Source organism: Pseudorca crassidens, chromosome 12 (assembly GCF_039906515.1).
Source record: "Pseudorca crassidens isolate mPseCra1 chromosome 12, mPseCra1.hap1, whole genome shotgun sequence".
In the NCBI taxonomy this organism is placed as follows: domain Eukaryota; kingdom Metazoa; phylum Chordata; class Mammalia; order Artiodactyla; family Delphinidae; genus Pseudorca; species Pseudorca crassidens.
In genome coordinates this window covers 1642550-1660242 of record NC_090307.1, presented here as the reverse complement: position 1 = coordinate 1660242, position 17693 = coordinate 1642550, and the positions used below count along the sequence as shown (strand labels likewise).

General features: G+C 52.7%; 1 long non-coding RNA gene across 1 annotated transcript; it reads right to left on the bottom strand.

Annotated features, from left to right (window-relative positions):
* Nucleotides 1–14088: 14088 nt before the first annotated feature.
* LOC137203180 (uncharacterized) lies at nt 14089–17306 on the bottom strand. Its single transcript, XR_010932970.1, has 3 exons — nt 16991–17306; nt 15843–16031; nt 14089–15271 (listed from the first exon to the last, which is right to left on the bottom strand). It is a non-coding gene; the product is annotated as an uncharacterized lncRNA (long non-coding RNA).
* Between the last annotated feature and the right edge of the window lie 387 nt (nt 17307–17693).

Below are 17693 nucleotides of genomic sequence, written 5' to 3'. Positions count from 1 at the left end.
CCCTGGATGTGGAGGCCTGGGCCCGGGGCCCCTGGCACGGAAGGGGCAGCACAGCCCTCCGAGGGCCACCGTCGCTGGGGGCAACACCCCCTTTCCTCCGAATCCAGAGGCTGGTAGTGCGCCGGACAGAGCACGACAAGGGACCAGGGCAGCCGGGCTTGGGGAGCGGTGTCTGCCCAGTGAGGACTCCGACCGTGATGGGCGCCGTGTGGTGGAGCCCAGACGCTAGACCAAGAGGACGGCCCTGAGCCTCGCCTGGCTGGCACCCACTTGGCTGGGGCGTGGGGAGGCACAGGGCGGGCCGGCAGCCGGAGCTCATTCCCAGTTGCTGAGAACTTCCCAGGTCCACGCCAAAACCACAGGCCCCACCAGGACTAGACATGCAGTCCAACTTACAAAGTGCAGCCCGCACGTAGGCGCCCTTGGAACGGGGTCGCGGGAGGGATGTGTGTGCCCATGAAGGGCCTCGGCCGCAAAAACGAGCCACCACAGGGGCTTCCCACGGTGCCCGTCTGGGCCTGTGCCACAAAAGGGGACCCCAGACCCCAGACGCCGCAGTCCACCCTCACGGGCACGGCAGCCACGCGGTTGGGACCAGGGCGACCTGAGACAGGTCAGTGCTCCCTTCAGGTGGTCGGGCACAGTCACCGCTGATCCTCTGCTCCCCGAGCAAATCGAGGGGATCCCACTCGTCGCTAGCTAAACCCCGGCCCCCAATCCAGCTCCGGGGTGACCTACTATGTGGAGGACCGAGGGGAGATGCAGCCCCAAGCCCACACTCAGGCTCGCGCAGCCCTAGAGCAGACGGCAGACAGCCGCGGAGGAAGGTGCGGAGTTAAGTTACTCCTGGGAGGACGTGAAGCCACCCGGCCACTGCTCACCTTCTCCGGAGACCCGGCTGGCCCAGACCGAGGGGAAGGGAACCAGAGCCACAGGACCTGAGTGCCTCCTGGGCAGGAAGAGACCCGGACAGCCCTGGGGCCCGGTCTCAAGTTTCTGGTGTTCACTCAGCAAGTCTGATGGCAGGAAACCCCTTTAAAGGTGGACCACAATTTTTCTCACTGAGTAACATCTTGTGTCAAATTTGGCCACTCATACGTTAATCCTTTTCAGATAACACAAAAGTAATACATTTACCCTTGCACTAACCTCACGACAGCCGACAGCAAATGTGCTGTTGGTCTCTAAAGAAAGGCATAGAATAAAACAGTTTTCTCCAATGATCCACATATATACCAATAATTTGTGGTCAAAACCATGTAGCTGCCATTTTTCAAGAATTAGGGGATATTCTGTTCCTGAGTCGCGTGGGTCCCCAGCGGCAGTGACTCCATGGGCTGTGCTCACCTCCCACAGGGAACGGGAGACCGCGGGCCACTTCTCAGGTGGAAGGATGGTGCTCTGTGGCAATCACTGAAACACCTAATTACGTTTAAATATTACTCAGGGCAACCAAGCTCTTCCGCATGTACTTAACAGAAAGCAAAGTCCTCCACGCACAAACGATGCCTTTCTTTCGGGATTTTTTAAGGGTTTCTTTCCCGAAGAAAGCCGGCTGGGAGGCGTGTAGAATTCCAGCCTGAGATCCTGCAGCTGCAGGACGGGGTTTGTGGTGTGAAATACACGGCACGCGCTTCCCACCCGGCCCTCGGCTTTGCCATCCAGGGACAGGAGAGACGCAGACGCCATGGCCTGGAGTGGGTCCGGCGTCGTTCAGCGAGGGGAACCCTGGGACATCATCACGCCTCCAGCCCCGTCCCACGTGAGGCCGTCCGACGGCCCGCACCACAAAGACCATTCACTGATCGCGTTAAAATTACATACAGACAGCTGACAACATCGACTTCCTAAAAGTAGCATGTGGAGAACTGAGATGAGAGAAGAAGTTGGAGAAAAGCTGGCAGTGATCCGAGTGCAGAAGCAACAACAGAGGTTTCAAAACTGCACTGGCTAATTGTTAGCACAAACACGTAAGTTCTCGTCAAGTTTTTTGGAAATCACAATGTGATATTATTTTAATTCTCTTTGAAATTGGTGCATTGTGACAAAATAAGAGCAGCTAAATTATCTCTGCTTTGATAAGACTAAACTGTGTGTCTAACATGGAATATGAGTAGTTAATATGTTTGTGTTTATAAAGTCTTTGTAAAATTCAAGCACCAAGTGACTAGAAGGAAAACAATTCCAGCCAATTCCAATATGAATTATAATGACAGTTCTTAGCAAGAAACTAGAGTTTCCAAATGTGTGTTTGGGTCACCCCACATACACACAGTTCGTACAAGTAACAGGTAACGATGTAAAACGAGATCCACCCTAGCGAGCAGTACACGTTCTAATTCTTTTTAGAGCAATTACCCAAATATGCCACTTTTTTCTGATAGCTCAGTTCTTAAACGAAAAAGGCAAAGACCATCCAAAAAACATCTTTATCTATTATGTAATTTACATTAAATGTATTTTATAATATGCTTTCAATATTGACATTTTCAGCCGAAATCTGATTGATAAAAAAGGAAAAGAAAAAAGCAGTCAGCATAAGCAAAATGAAAGAAAAATTAAGTTAATAAAGTGGAAAATTCACTTTATAAATAAATTTTGCTTTTTTTTTTTTTACTTTCAAATAAATATGGGATGTGTGCCTCAATAAAAAAAAACAGTTGTATTTCCACTTAACTTTACACATGCAGCCATGGTCTAATTTCTTAAAAATATATAGTGTTGGGGCTTCCCTGGTGGTGCAGCGGTTGGGAGTCCACCTGCCGATACAGGGGACACGGGTTCGTGCCCCAGTCTGGGAAGATCCCACGTGCCGCAGAGCGGCTGAAAAAAAAAAAAAAAATATATATATATATATATATATATAGTGTTACTTATGGAAGGAAGGGTTGGGATTAAGGTAAACTGAGGTATAAATCAATTAACAATTCATTCATCTGCCTTGTCCAGTATCTTCCCTTGTGTAAAAGACTAATCACTTGCCTTTCAAAAATTTAAAGACTAAAGAAATCAACCAAAAAGTGAAATACAAGTCTATACTTTGCAGAAAATATTAGTATATGAAATTTGCTTTTCATAATCACATGGCAAATTGGTCTCATTTAAAAATATATATATCAGAGAGTTGGTTCAAGATGGCGGAGTAGAAGGACGTATGCTCACTCCCTCTCGCAAGAGCACCAGAATCACAACTAACTGCTGAACAATCATTGACAGGAAGACACTGGAACTCACCAAAAAAGATACCCCATATCTAAAGACAAAGGAGAAGCCACAATGAGACAGTAGGAGGGGAGCAATCACAATAAAATCAAATCCCATAACCTCTGGGTGGGTGACTCACAAACTGGAGAACAATTATACCACAGAAGTCCACCCACTGGAGTGAAGGTTCTGAGCCCCATGTCAGGCTTCCCAACCTGGGGGTCCAGCAATGGGAGAAGGAATTCCAAGAGAGTCAGACTTTGAAAGCTAGTGGGATTTGATTGCAGAACTTCAACAGGACTGGGGGAAACAGAGACTCCACTCTTGGAGGCCACACACAAAGTAGTGTGTGCATAATGACCCAGGGGAAGGAGCAGTGACCCCATAGGAGACTGAACCAGACCCACCTGCTAGTGTTGGAGGGTCTCCTGCAGAGGCAGGGGGCAGCTGTGGCTCACCAAGGGACAAGGACACTGGCAGCAGAAGTTCTGGGAAGTACTCCTTGGCATGAGCCCTCCCGGAGTCTGCCATTAGCCCCACCAAAAAGCCTGTGGGTTCTGGTGCTGGGTCACCTCAGGCCAAACAGCCAACAGCAAGGGAACTCACCCCTACCCGTCAGCAGAAAAGTGGATTAAAGTTTTACTGAGCTCTGCCCACCAGAGCAACACCCAGCTCTACCCACCACCAGTCCCTCCCATCAGGAAACTTGCACAAGCCTCTTAGATACCCTCATCAACCAGAGGGCAGACAGCAGAAGCAAGAAATACAATCCTGCAGCCTGTGGAAAGAAAACCACATTCACAGAATGATAGACAAAATGAAAAGGCAGAGGACCACGTACCAGATAGAGGAACAAGATAAAACCCTAGAAAAACAACTAAATGAAGTGGAGATAGGCAACCTTCCAGAAAAAGAATTCAGAATAATGGTAGTGAAGACGATTCAGGACTTCAGAAAAAGAATGGAGGCAAAAATCGGGAAGATAAAGAAATGTTTAACAAAAACCTAGAAGAATTAAAGAACAAATACCTAGAAGAATTAAAGAACAAACAAACAGAGATGAACAGTACAATAACTGAAATGAAAAATACACTAGAAGGAATCAATAGCAGAATAACTGAGGCAGAAGAACGGATAAGTGACCTGGAAGACAGAATGGTAGAGTTCACTGCCACAGAACAGAATAAAGAAACAAGAATGAAAAGAAATGAAGACAGCCTAAGAGACCTCTAGGACAGCATTAAATGCAACAACATTCACATTATAGGGGTCCCAGAAGGAGAAGAGAGAGAGAAAGGACCCGAGAAAATATTTGAAGAGATTATAGTCGAAAACTTCCCTAACAACATGGGAAAGGAAATAGCCACCCAATTCCAGGAAGCACAGAGAGTCCCAGGCAGGATAAACCCAAGGAGAAACACGCCAAGACACATAGATCAAGTTGACAAAAATTAAAGACAAAGAAAAATTATTAAAAGCAACAAGGGAAAAACAACAAATAACATACAAGGGAAATCCCATAAGGTTAACAGCTGATTTCTCAGCAGAAACTCTACAAGCCAGAAGGGAGTGGCATGACATACTTAAAGTGATGAAAGGGAAGAACCTACAAACAAGATTACTCTACCCGGCAAGGATCTCATTCAGATTCAACAGAGAAATCAAAAGCTTTACAGAAAAACAAAAGCTAAGAGAATTCAGCACAACCAAATCACCTCTACAACAAATGCTAAAGGAACTTCTCTCAGTGGGAGACACAAGAGAAGAAAAGGACCTACAAAAACAAACCCAAAACAATTAAGAAAATGGTAATAGGAACATACATATCAATAATTACCTTAACTGTGAATGGATTAAATTCTCCAACCAAAAGACACAGGCTTGCTGAATTTATACAAAAACAAGACCCATGGGCTTCCCTGGTGGCACAGTGGTTGAGAGTCCGCCTGCCAATGCAGGGGACACGGGTTCGTGCCCCGGTCCGGGAGGATCCCACATGCTGCAGAGCAGCTGGGCCTGTAAGACATGGCCACTGGGCCTGCGCGTCCAGAGCCTGTGCTCCACAGTGGGAGAGGCCACAACAGTGAGAGGCCCACGTAGCGCAAAAAAAAAAAAAAAACAAGACCCATATATATGCTGTCTATAAGAGACCCACTTCAGACCTAGGGACACATACAGACTGAAAGCGAGGAGATGGAAAAAGATATTCCACGCAAATGGAAATCAAAAGAAAACTGGAGTAGCAATACTCATATCAGATAAAATAGACTTTAGAAGAAAGACTGTTACAAGAGACAAGAAATGACACTACATAATGATCAAGGGATCAATCCAAGAAAAAGATATAGCAATTGTAAATATTTATGCACACAACATAGGAGCACCTCAATACATAAGGCAAATGCTAAGAGCTTTAAAAGAGGAAATCGACAGTAACACAATAACAGTGGGGACATTAACACCTCACTTACACTGATGGACAGATCATCCAGACAGAAAATTAATAAGGAAACACAAGCTTTAAATGACACAATAGACCAGATAGATTTAACACACACACACGCACACACACACACACACATGCTCACGTGCACACTCACATACTCACACTCATACACACCTCTCTGCCCACTAGGCAATAAACTTGTCATCTGTCACTGAAGCTCCATCTCTCCATCAAACAGCTGCCTTCTGAAATACAATGACCCCCTTAATAATGTCTCCTGTGAGTCGTACCTTGTGTTCTTTGAACCAGGAAATGCTGGATTGAGCCCCATTTACCTCAACATTAAAACGAGTTTCAGACACAAGTGTGATCTAGTCTTTGTGACCAAGAGAATCCCCTTTAATAAAAGTTGTGCTGTTCTAAGTTTTCTGTGATCATTTTAAGTCACTTCCTTGAAACTAATTTTTCAAATGGTGCCCATTTTCCTGAAGCATTATAGTTTTCAATCGCTTCAAAACTTTGTGACACATCAGAACAAAATTCATCCTTAATAATCACGTGACTCTATAGGACTATTTTAAACCATCTGTATGTGTGCATCGTGATGTTTTAAATATACACATTGATACATACATTATTCATAAGAGTAGAAGATACCACTTTGCAAAACCCCGTAAGCAGAGCGCATGACATAAAATCGCACTAGTTCCAGACACAGGCCATGAACCACTTGCAAAGGAAGCGCCCTGGGGCAGAGCTGTGCCCTGTGTCTGCACGGCAGCCATTATCTTTTCTCACAATTTAACTCGTTCTATAAACAGACACTTCCCTGATTGTGATAAAGACGATTGTTATAACGGCAAATACCACAACCTTGGGATCTTTAAGTACCTGTTGACCATCAAAAGACTGATTTACCCACGTCGTCCAAAGAAAGCCGCTCTATATTCAAAAACAAAGGTCGACACGAGTGCTGCCACCTTGTCTGACTCTGAATGAAAGGGTCGTCGAGAGACGTTACAGGAAACCAAGGCACCAGTGGTCCACTCACCCCAGCAGCGCGAGGTGTGGTCACTTCCCAGGAGCACGATGCCACTTCCTGCTGCGCCCACCGGAAAGTTCTTAAACACAGACGTACCTGACGCCCTGGATGGCATTTCCATTTTCCACAAACTCCCTGCAGCATATGAAGATCTTTGTAAACGGAGGGAGGAAAATAACTTCGAAGCAGGCATCGATCATGAGGAAACGTTGGACCCTGTGGCGTGTGCCCAGCCCAGCCCATCCCCACCACCCAGGCCGTCGGGGGGCCTCTGATGGGCCTGGTAGCTGAGGGTTGACCGTGTCTGGGTCCTCCCCCTGGTACTTAGCACCTGACCCTGGGCCCGGGCCCGAGCTTTGAACCGGGTTCCAAGGGTCCCCCACATCCACCACCTCCACGCTCCTGCCTCCTGCACCACCCCTTACTTTGAGACGTTCATCTTCTCTGATTCAGTGCAAAGAAACAAACGCTTCTAATGACCAGGGGAAAGTTCTTATTTGTTTAAGTGGAGCCGCTTTTCTCAAAACACAACCACAGAAAGGGTCCAGGACAAGAAAAGGAGCCCCGTGTCTGGAGAGGCCTGAGTGTGGCCGGAAGAGGCCCCGGAGCTGTAGCCGTGTGGCCTGGACAGTCACACCAACACCTGTGGCTTCGGGGCCCTCATCCATGACATGAGGACGGCAATGAGCACCTGTAGGGTATGAGGGTCAAATGGGACGATGTGAGGCCTCCGGCACAGAACCTGGCGGGCAAAGAGTAAGCGACCTTATCTGCGGAGACGTGTGCCCAGTGCAGACAGGCCACGCGGGAACCGAGCGCCGGCCAGCCAGCCACCACCCACTGCGGCATCTGAGCAGATGGGAAGGAAGCTAGCAGGACCCGGCCAGGTGAGACGGCAATGATGTTCAGGTGTCGCGGGGTGAGCAGGGTATCCTTAATATCTTCCTTAACAACTGTCTGGGATAACTCATGAAAAAATGTAATATTCTTTTGTTACTCACTGTGTCCATGATTGCACAAAATACGTGAAGAAAAAAGGAACCATAAAGTGGAATGCTTCCTCAATCAAAGAAGTCTAATTCCAAAAATCAGTCAAGAAAAAGCAAGCAGAGCTGATCTCAGGGGCATTAGATGTTCAAAGAGGGGAAGGTGAGTGGGAACCAACAGTAAAAGCGGCTTATGCAGCAGAGGGTCACAGCAGGACGGCTGGAACTCAGGTCACTGGAGCAAATTCATCTGCAGAAGAAGACATACTTTGCCCCAGAAACCCAACCAAACAGCAACCGTGACCAGAAGGATGACGGCAATACTCTCCGAGTCCCTGAGGCGGGAGACGGCGCGCTTAGGAAGGCTGATTTGTTGCAAGGGAGGCAAAAGAAAACTCTGGTGCCATGTGGGAAATTCTGAACGTCAGCCCAGTGAGAGGATGCATTAGCAGTAGCAGAAACTCTGCACCATAATTAGGATGGTCAGTGCTCTCTAAGGACTGTCTGCAATTATAGACAAAGTGACCACAGGCTCCTTTACTAATTAACAAGTAACCTTGGGCATGTCATTAACACCCTGGATCTATTACATCAACGCATCTGTAAAATGGGTTAATAAGCAGAGCAGTTGGAGAAATTGAGGAAATTCAAGAATAAAGGTGAGCGCTCCTATAGGATGCCTGGCTGCACAGGTGGTCAGTACAAATGCCCCAGGAACAGAGAAGTTTAGAGGGAACAGAGGACAGACTGAACCACTTTTGAGTTAGCCCGGGAAACCCAACAGGAGACAGGGTAAAATTTCACCAAAGGCGTGTGTGTGTCTGTTCCCCTTAGATCACTCCCAGCTGCCCTGGCACCAAGCAACCCCCGCCACGGGGGCTCAACGGAGCACTCAGGGCCCTGAGGTCTCCTAGAGAAGATGGAGAGCCTTCTGGTCTGGGCGCACAAAAGCCGGCTGTGAAATGAATTTGAGAATAATTTAAAATGAAGTCTGGGGGACTCCCCTGGTGGTCTCATGGGTGAGACTTAGCCTTCCACTTCAGGGGGTGTGGGTTTGATCCATGGCTGGGGAGCTAAGATCCCACACGCCTCGTGGCCAAAAAACCAAAACATAAAACAGAAGCAATATTGTAACAAATTCAACAAAGACCTTAAAAATGGCCCCCATCAAAAAAGAAAAAAGAAGAAGTCTGACCAGAGTTAAATTGCATGGGAAGGACTGTAATCTTCAGGGTTCATAGAAGAGAGACAACTGGAGAAAACGAGGTGAGAGCTGTGCTCTGGACATGAGAGCAAGTATGATTTCCTTTGCTCAAATTCACCAAAACAAATAAACGGCCCCCATAGTCATTCTGTTTACCAAGCACTTTCAGAGCCACTTTCACAAATTCTGTGGACCTTCTTTCTAACAGAGGATGTGGGACTCGGCTAAAGACAGAAGCTGGGGCCGGGGGTGTCGGTGCTGAGCTCAGGTGACGTAGACCAGGTCTCACTAGAGCATCTCTGTGGTGTGGACGTGTCGGTGGTGGAGACAAGGGTGGTCCTCCCATCACGGTACAGGGCACAGGGTGCTGATGTGTGCCCTCCCTTCAGGCTCTCTGGGCGAGGCCATGGCTCTGGGGCCCGGGGCCACTGCTCCGTCACCTCCTCCCCCTCTCTCTTCTTCCTCATCCACGCTGGTCTCTCGGCCTCCCTCCTACCCCACCCTCCTCTGGCGGGGCCACGGCCCCTCCCATCCTGGTTTCTGGGGTTTCTCTCCCACTCTCCTTTTGCGGTCATAGTGGCTCCAACATGTAAACAAGCGTTCCCTCTTTGGCATAACTGTCATTAATGCCTTTACTGTTGTTGGCTTTCCTCGCATGCCTAGACCCCCTCTTCCAGCCGGTCATTTTCTCTTTCAGCCTCTGAGGATGGTTTTACCTCAACAGCCCTGACCAGGCCCAAGGTCATCACGGTCCAAGACAGACCTGCCGCCGGCCCGGGACCGAGGGCGTGGGGAGCAGAGCTGCCCAGTCCTCGTGGGTTTCTGCAGTGGACAGACTGCAGGCTGCAGCATCTCCCTGGAGGAATCAAAGGAAAACGTCCTCGGTCCCGAAGAGCCACTCCATTTCTGCCGGGGATGTAGGTGAGCCTAGTTTTATGAAATTGATGTGTTACTGTGCATACTGGCTACTTCACCATATACTGCCCCACTGGCTACTTTAGAGAAATCTGCAGTTACACACCCAGAAAAGTGAAGAACCCTTTGTTGAGTGAGTAATGGCCCCTTCAACTTTCTTTTTTCTTTTGCAGTACGTGGGCCTCTCACTGTTGTGGCCTCTCCCGTTGCGGAGCACAGGCTCCGGACGTGCAGGCTCAGCGGCCATGGCTCACGGGCCCAGCCGCTCCGCGGCATGTGGGATCCTCCCGGACCGGGGCACGAACCCGCGTCCCCTGCATCGGCAGGCGGACTCTCAACCACTGAGCCACCAGAGAAGCTCCAACTTCCTATTTTATGAATACTAATTCAGTAGGTTTTCTTAAAGAGCACACACGCACAGCATGCAAACATCCCCAGACTTTCGGAAAATCCACTTTCCGCACACTGAGTACAATTTTTATAAAAGATTCCTTTTTCCTTAACTTTCTGATGCCAAGAAAATCAGTGTGTTTGGGGTACAGTGTCTCCCTCCGTGGAAGGGCAGGGAGCACACCCTGTGATGGCGGGGCCTCTGCATCACTCCTCTCATGTCTGACTTCAAACAGAAAAGTCTGGATGAATCAGACATATACAGCTCAAGATGCAGAATACATCATTAGGCAACACTGGCCAGCAGTGGCCAGCAGTGCAGAGGGAGAAGCAGAGATGTGCAGATCTGAGGGCTCCCCGGCACGTGTAAGAGCAGAAGGTCGCTCCTTTCCCAGCACGGGTCGGGAAGGCCGAGAGACGCACCCTGTGCCTTGGCTGCATCCACACAGGCCAAGCACAGTCATTAGCGAGGAGGGGCCACGTGTCCGGACAAACTTACTCATTTATTTAGCTCATCAATCCGACTGCACGGTTTGAGTGGGAGACTGTTTGTTCTGCTACCAGGTCGGTTTTCTCTTGCTGTTGATGGTTTCCAGGAGGATGTGGACAGACTAATTGTTCCTCTCCCCCATGCCTGACCTTCAGGGACAGCCTGAATGGGTCCGTTCAGTGAAAGGCCCGGGGCGTCCGATCACAGCGCAGACGTCCACCCGGAACGGGAGCGGACCTGCACTGGGGCTGAGTGGTCTTTGTCGCCAGCACAGCGCTTCGGGGACCTCGAGGAGCCCTCCGCAAGGCCGGCTTCTGCAGAATTTCAGCTCTGCGCTTTTGCAGAGATTGGAGCCAAAGCAAACGACACTTGTGATAATGAGGAAGCCAAGGCCGATGGGAACGGTCACATCAAAGTTGTGCCCGCCTTCCTAAAACGTCTTTGAACACGTTATGGAGAGCGGCTGTGCTTTCCAGCGAGGCGCCTCACGCGTGTTCGCGCGCGGGAACCCGCGCCCCTCCCCCACCGGCCCGCGCCGAATTCGCGGGGTCTCACCCGGGCCCAGGGCGGGGGCCGGGGTGGGGCGGCGCCTGACGCCCAAGCACTCCAGCTTCGCCTTGCGAGACCCCAGCCCGGCGTGCCAGGCGACCGCAGGGACCCCACGCGGAGCCCCGGACGCCCCTCGGGTGGGCCCGACGGCGGACTGGGACAGCGGGCCGCGTCCTCCAAACTGAGTGGCGTCCGGACGACGGGGGACCCTCCGTGCCCTGGCCCCGCCGCCGCGCGGATTAGGAGCCGGGGAGGATGCGGTGGGCTGGTCTCGCTTTTCACATCCCCGCCCCGACTTGGTCCGCGACGTCTGAGGGTTGCCGAAACGCGGGTGGGAAGGATTTGCGGAGGGGTCGAGGGCAGGGGTCCCTCGGATCCCACTGAAGCGAAGGCCCCGAAGACGGCCGCCCTGGAGACTGAGTGCCTGTAGGCGCGGCCGCTGGGCCCGAGAAGGTGCCAGGAGGCTTCCGCCCGCGTCCTCCCTGTGTCCCCCGCCGCACCCCACGGCCCTCTCCTCCCAACACGCGCCCGAAACTCGGCCTAGACCGGGCCTTGGCGTGCAAGGGCGCCCCCTGGCCCGGGGACCCCCGCGGGCGCCCACGCGCAGACACGCGCGCACTCGCACACCGCCGGGCACGCTCGCGAGCCGCTCGTCCCCGCGGCCGGGCAGCCTGCTGGCGCGGGGGGCGGGGCGGGCGCAGGAAACGCTGTTAATAGGGGAAATGCACACGAATTGCCCGGACGGACGGCTTTTGATGTGCTCCTCGGGGCGGCGCGGCCCCTCCAAGCCGGCGAGCCCACCCGGCGTGCGCCCCTCGCCGCCCGCGCTCCCGGGAGCGCAGCGGGCCCGAGAGCCAAGGACGCGCGACATTGATCTCGAGCGAGCAGGAGGCGGAGGGTCTCATCCTGTGCCTGCCGTCAGGCAGCTCGCACGGAGCCCTTTTTGTCTCCCTCCACCCCCAATCCCCTGGGCCTCCCGGCTCCCCGATTCCCCCAGGGCGGGTGGGCAGGCCGAGCCCTGCGGAGGGTGGTCACGATGCCCGCGCGCGTGCTCACGAGCAGAGACCGCCTGCTCTCGGCCTAATGTATGTACACATATAAATATAGTGTTCGTCCAAATGACATTCCGCTCACTCTCCCTCTGGCCCCCCGCCCTCCCTCCTTCTTTTCATCATCAGCAAATAAAGATTAGCCGGGAAGATTATAGAAAGCGTTTTCAGGCTCGTGCTGATCTCTATTCCGGAGGCTTTGTGATGATATTGATGATGATGATGGTCAAGTGGACAGTTTGATTTTTGTGTTTGGAGCTAGTTATAAAGAATCAATATTATATCAAGGGGTAACTTTCGTGATAAAGGACTTTAACCAGTCCGGCTATTCATCATAAGTCTGTAGCAAGCAGATAGGTCAAAAGAAATTATATTGCACTAAAGAGTGAGTCTTCTTATCTCTCCCATACCAGGGGAATAGGGACAAGCCGATCGATACAGTAGCTGCTGTATACTTCTTGCAATTATCAATAGCTGATTTCGCCTTTTGAGGCCTGCATCTAATAGTGCAAGCTAATAATAATCGTTTGAGCCTCCCTATGGGCAAGGGAGTCAAAGTTTTAGCTGGCCATTATGGAATCATACATGCTGGAGTGCCCCAGCCGGGCCCACATGCAGCCCACATATGCGGCTCAGTGGTCACAGGAGAAGTACTTTCACATGGCTTTTTGCGTCCCTAAGTGTGAAGACGAATGGCTGCGTGCTGATGTTTCCCTGCGTGTGACAGAAAAAGACATGGAATGTTTGCCTGTGATGCCCACATGTGAGGTTGCAAGCCGACCTGGAAAGAACATACAAGACAGCTTCGGAGCACACAGACCTAGATGGATTTATATATTACACACGTGGCACCTATCTATAAAAATATTTAGACATATTTATCTCAACAGCTTTGAAAGCAGAGGGGGCGACAGCAGGAGTTGTGTGCAATGTGGGCACGGCAGTTAGCTATATGTTGGGTTACTTAGGGAGAGCATTTTATTTTTACAGGGAAAGTGATTTTCAAATGGGTGAGCAAGACGGTCAGAAAAAAAAAAACATACGTATGATTTTTGGCTACACGTTTTCTAGCCCAGCCCCCCGCCCAAATGTAATAGAAAAGCAACATCTTTATAATTGGCACTTGACATGCTGTTTGCGTTGGGCTGTGGTACACCAAGCACAGATTTCCTGTTGATGGAAACATTTATCATCATGATTGCCCCAGAGTGGCAGGTGGTGTTATCAATTACCTCTTCTTACCAATAATAATATTAGTATGGTAATATCTTTGCTCAAGTGAGAACCAATTAGCAGTCACTTGTCACAGCATTAAAGACACAAAATCACGCTGGATTTAATGGTAAGGACCTAAAACAAAAGTTGGGGTGGGGGAGGAACCAGAGACAGGGGAGAGAAGGCCAGGGAGAAGAAGAAAGGAACTTTGATTTGGGAGGGGAAAAAAGAATGAAAAGAGAAAATAAAGCCCTAACATTTAAATACTCTTTTTGTATAAAGTAGCTGGGGAAGTAAGCACATTGTAAATAAAGTAACAAATGCACCTTATGCAAAACTGTCTTTTGTGGATGGAAAGCCAGTAGCTTCAGTAAACTGGGACATTAAAATAGAAGCAAGTCTCCAACATCCCCTTGTCAAATCAATCTTGCACATAGGCTTTCTGTTTTATCTGAATAAATGATACAAATTAATCAAACACCTAATTATACGTTCCACAAATGTAAAATGTACAGTATTAATTTGTAAATAATATTATTAAGTAGACAAAATAATAACGTGTCACCTCCTAAGATGAAAACAACATTGCAAGAGGAAAGACAATTAACAAATTAGATTTAATTATAGGGAAGAAAAGCAACTTTTGTTTTTGCAGGAGTGTTTAGGTATCACAATATTTTAATAGGCAGTGGTCATGTGACGGTAGGGACTTGTGTGTCGCCAGCGCGACTCGGTGTCTGCGTCTCTGATGCACAGCTCCGGGGGTCCTCCAGTCTGGGCGTGACTGGAGGACACATCCTGTATCTCATCTGTGAAGATATTCTGCTTGACACGTTGTCACCTGGCGATAAACCTATTGCTGGAACTCAAACTTTAGACGCCTGTGCTTTCATTAAAACTTGCTGCACTAAATAAAAACAATTAAAAGTTTCAGACCTCGGTGGAGGGAGGCGAGGAAGGGAGAACAGGTTAACTCAGAAGGTAACTCGCCTTTTATTTTCGGCCTCTACTTTTTTTGTTTAATTTTATTGATCTTGAACACCCGAATCAATTTTTTAAAAGGTGCGCCACACAATTTACTGATCCGCACCATTCTGGCAGTGGCGGGGAATTTGTGTAGGTGCCCCTTTCACAGCCTCCCCGGCTCTTTCGTCCAAGTCTTTGCTCCATCTTCTCAATGAAATCCCAGCGTGGAGAGCGCGGGGGCCGAGGTGGAGCCCGCACCTTCGGCCAGGCGACCCCACCGCGCGCGCCCTGGGCAGGGACCGCACCCCACGCCGGGCCGGTCAGACCGCGAGCTCCGTGTCCTGCTCCGCGGCCGCTCACTTTGGGGGAACCACTGCGTTCACCGCAGCGCCGAGCCCAGCCTGCTGTGTCTCCGCACTTAAAACGCGCAGCGCGGGCGGGCGCGACACCTCTGCAATCTGACAGCTCGCTTCTTACAGATAAAGGGCCGGGGTCTCACTTTCGCCTTCGCTGGAGGAACTTAAGATCCTCCCCACGGCCGCACACCGTAGAAAATGCAGAGCAAGTCGACGGAATTAAGCAGTGTCGTTCAGGAGTCCGGGAAAGCCCTAAGGAAATCGTGCCAGTGTGTCGGAGAGAGAGTGGGGGGCTGGGAGGGGCGGACGAATGGCTTTAGGAACAAAAAAGGTGGGGCCGGTGCGTGCAAAGCGGCCCAAAGAGGAGGAGTCGGTGACACCGGGCCAGGAGGCTGCCGGGGAGCCGGGCTCGGGCTTCCTCTGAGGGACTTCGGACGCCGCGGGAACCTACGTTTGCTTCTTTTCCCCAAAGTGTCGATTTTTGTAAAAAGAGGGAAAAAAGAGAGAATTAAGCAGGCAGTGCACCTTTAACCCGACCCACCGACGATCGTTTTGTGTTCTTTCTCTGCCGGGAAGCAGACATCTACCTCTCTGCTGCGGCGCTGCAACTTCCCCAAACTCTGGTCCGTCCTGTAAATTCTGCAAGAAACTTCCACTCTCTACCACCGCCCTCCCCCACCAACACACGTCCCTTCCTCTTCCCTCCTCCTCTCTTTGCCACTCTTTTGCCAGGAGAGTTCCTGGCCCGCTCGCCCCAAAACCCTGGCTGCGAACTTTTCACTGCCGAGCGCCTCTGCGCCGGATGCGAGAGCGTCCCCAAAATGCTTGCAGCATTTGCCAAAGTTGACAGCGCACTAGCGATACAGACCTTTCTCCCCACAGCTTAACTATAAAAGCCCTACCGTGGTGTGTGTGTGTGTGGGGGGGTAACTCTAGATTTCGAACATCTTTCAGATGTCATTTTTTTCTTTTCAAAAACAAAATTTCCTAAATGAATACGCCTGCCACCAAACAGCAAAGCAAAACCGACCTTCAGGGATTGGTTGGGAGGAGGGTGGCAAAAGTGGCGGCGGGGTCTCTTTGGAGATGATTCCAACCTGTGCACTTCCTTCCTCTGTATGATTTTCCTGCGCTTTTCCTGGAGCCCAAAGCTGTTGCTTCGTGAAACTTACACAATTAGAGGCGCGCGGGAGAACCGCGGCTGGGTAGCGGGAAGATTCTAGAACGGAAAAGCAGCCCTTGGAGAGCCGGGCGAGCGGCGCGGTGCCGGGGTCCAGCCGGGGCGGGGGATCCCCACTAGTCAGAGCCCCGCGCCCAGCCACGCAGGGAGATCGCAGCCCTCTGGGCGCCCGGGGCTGTGTGCTCGCCGGCTGTTCCCCGCCAGCACGCGACCCTGGGGGAAGCGCCGGGAGGCCATCTGTGCCAAAGCTTCGTACCAGACAGGGCCACTTGTGAGGACAAATATTATAAATTTAGGAAATGAAAAGAGACACGCTGGGGCGAGGGCACAGGCGCAGGCTCTGCGGCGACGGGGCCTGGAGCACATCCCAGCAGCCGCTCGCGATGGAGGACACGCGCGGGAATGAGCGCGCGGGAGTGGGCGACGGCGCGTGTGCACGTCTGCGGTGGGTTGCGCGCGCGGGGGCGAGGGCGCGTGCCTGACAACCCGCGAAGGTTGGGTGCGCGTGCGGGAAGCGCGCGGCGCCGGCTGCCCGGGGCTGCTGGGCCGGTCCGAATGTGCGCTCCCCCTCACCTGCCCTCCCCCCACGTCGCCCCCGACAGTCCTAGAACACGGGGGGCCGCGCGCAGGACTTTTGTGGACTTGGAACTTTCAGTAACGCGGTCTCGGGGCACCCTGCGCCCCCTGCCCACGCCACAGGCGCCCCAGGACTGCACCCATCGGGCAAGGGAACTGGTGGGGGGGGACACCGGAGCCCTGTCATCCCCTCCCTTCCCCTGGATTTAAGGAGCCGCTGGCGGCGGGGAGGCCCGGCGGGCGGGCGAAGGGCTGAGGCGGCCCCGGTGGCGGCGGCGGGCGGGGCGGGCGCTCAGGAGTCAAGGGGCCCGGGGGTGGGGGGGCGGGGAGACGGGGGAGGGAGCGGAGGGGAGGGAGGACGAGGGGAGGGAGGACGAGGGGAGGGGAGGGGAGGAGCCGCTCGGCCCGCGCAGCTTCCGAACCGGAAAGTTGGTCTTGCCGAAGTCCCGCCACCCCGGCGTGCGCACTCCGCTCCGCTCCGGCCGCGAGCCTCCGGGCCAGGCCGGCCGCCGGGGGAGCCCGCGGAGGGGACACGAGCCCGGAGAGAAGGTCCGGAGAGAGGGGACACCAGAGCCTGAGCGGGGCCGGCGCGCCGAGAGCCGCCGCGGACGAGTGGAGGCGACCGGCCGGCCCTCCGCGCCCGGAGCGCAGGAGGCTCGGCGCCCGAGCAGCCCGGCGAGACAAAGGCGCCGGCCGGAGCCCTGCCCGCGGCCGCCCGCTCCGGGAGGGGAGGCGGGCGGTGGCGGGGGGGGGCGCGGCGCGGGGCGCGGGCGGCGGCGCAGACACTCTATAAAGGGGCGAGCCCGGCGCGCCGGCGGAGAGGCGCCGCGCGGACGCCGCCAAAGTTTGCTGCCTGTGCCCGGGGCCAGGCGGCCGCCGCGGCCCGCGCCGCTCCCGGCCCGCCGGGCCGCACCGGGCGCCGAGGAGAGCGGAGCCCGCGATGTGAGGCGGCGCCGGCCGCGCGCCCGGGTCCCGCAGGCGCCGGCCCCTCCTCGCCGCGCGGCCGCTAATTGCGAGCGCGGCCTCATTTGCATAGGCCGCCCGAGTCCGCTGGAGGCCGGCCAATCGGCGCGGCCCTCCGCTAATGGCCATGCATTATTCACCAGCCTAATTGCTCAGCCCCAT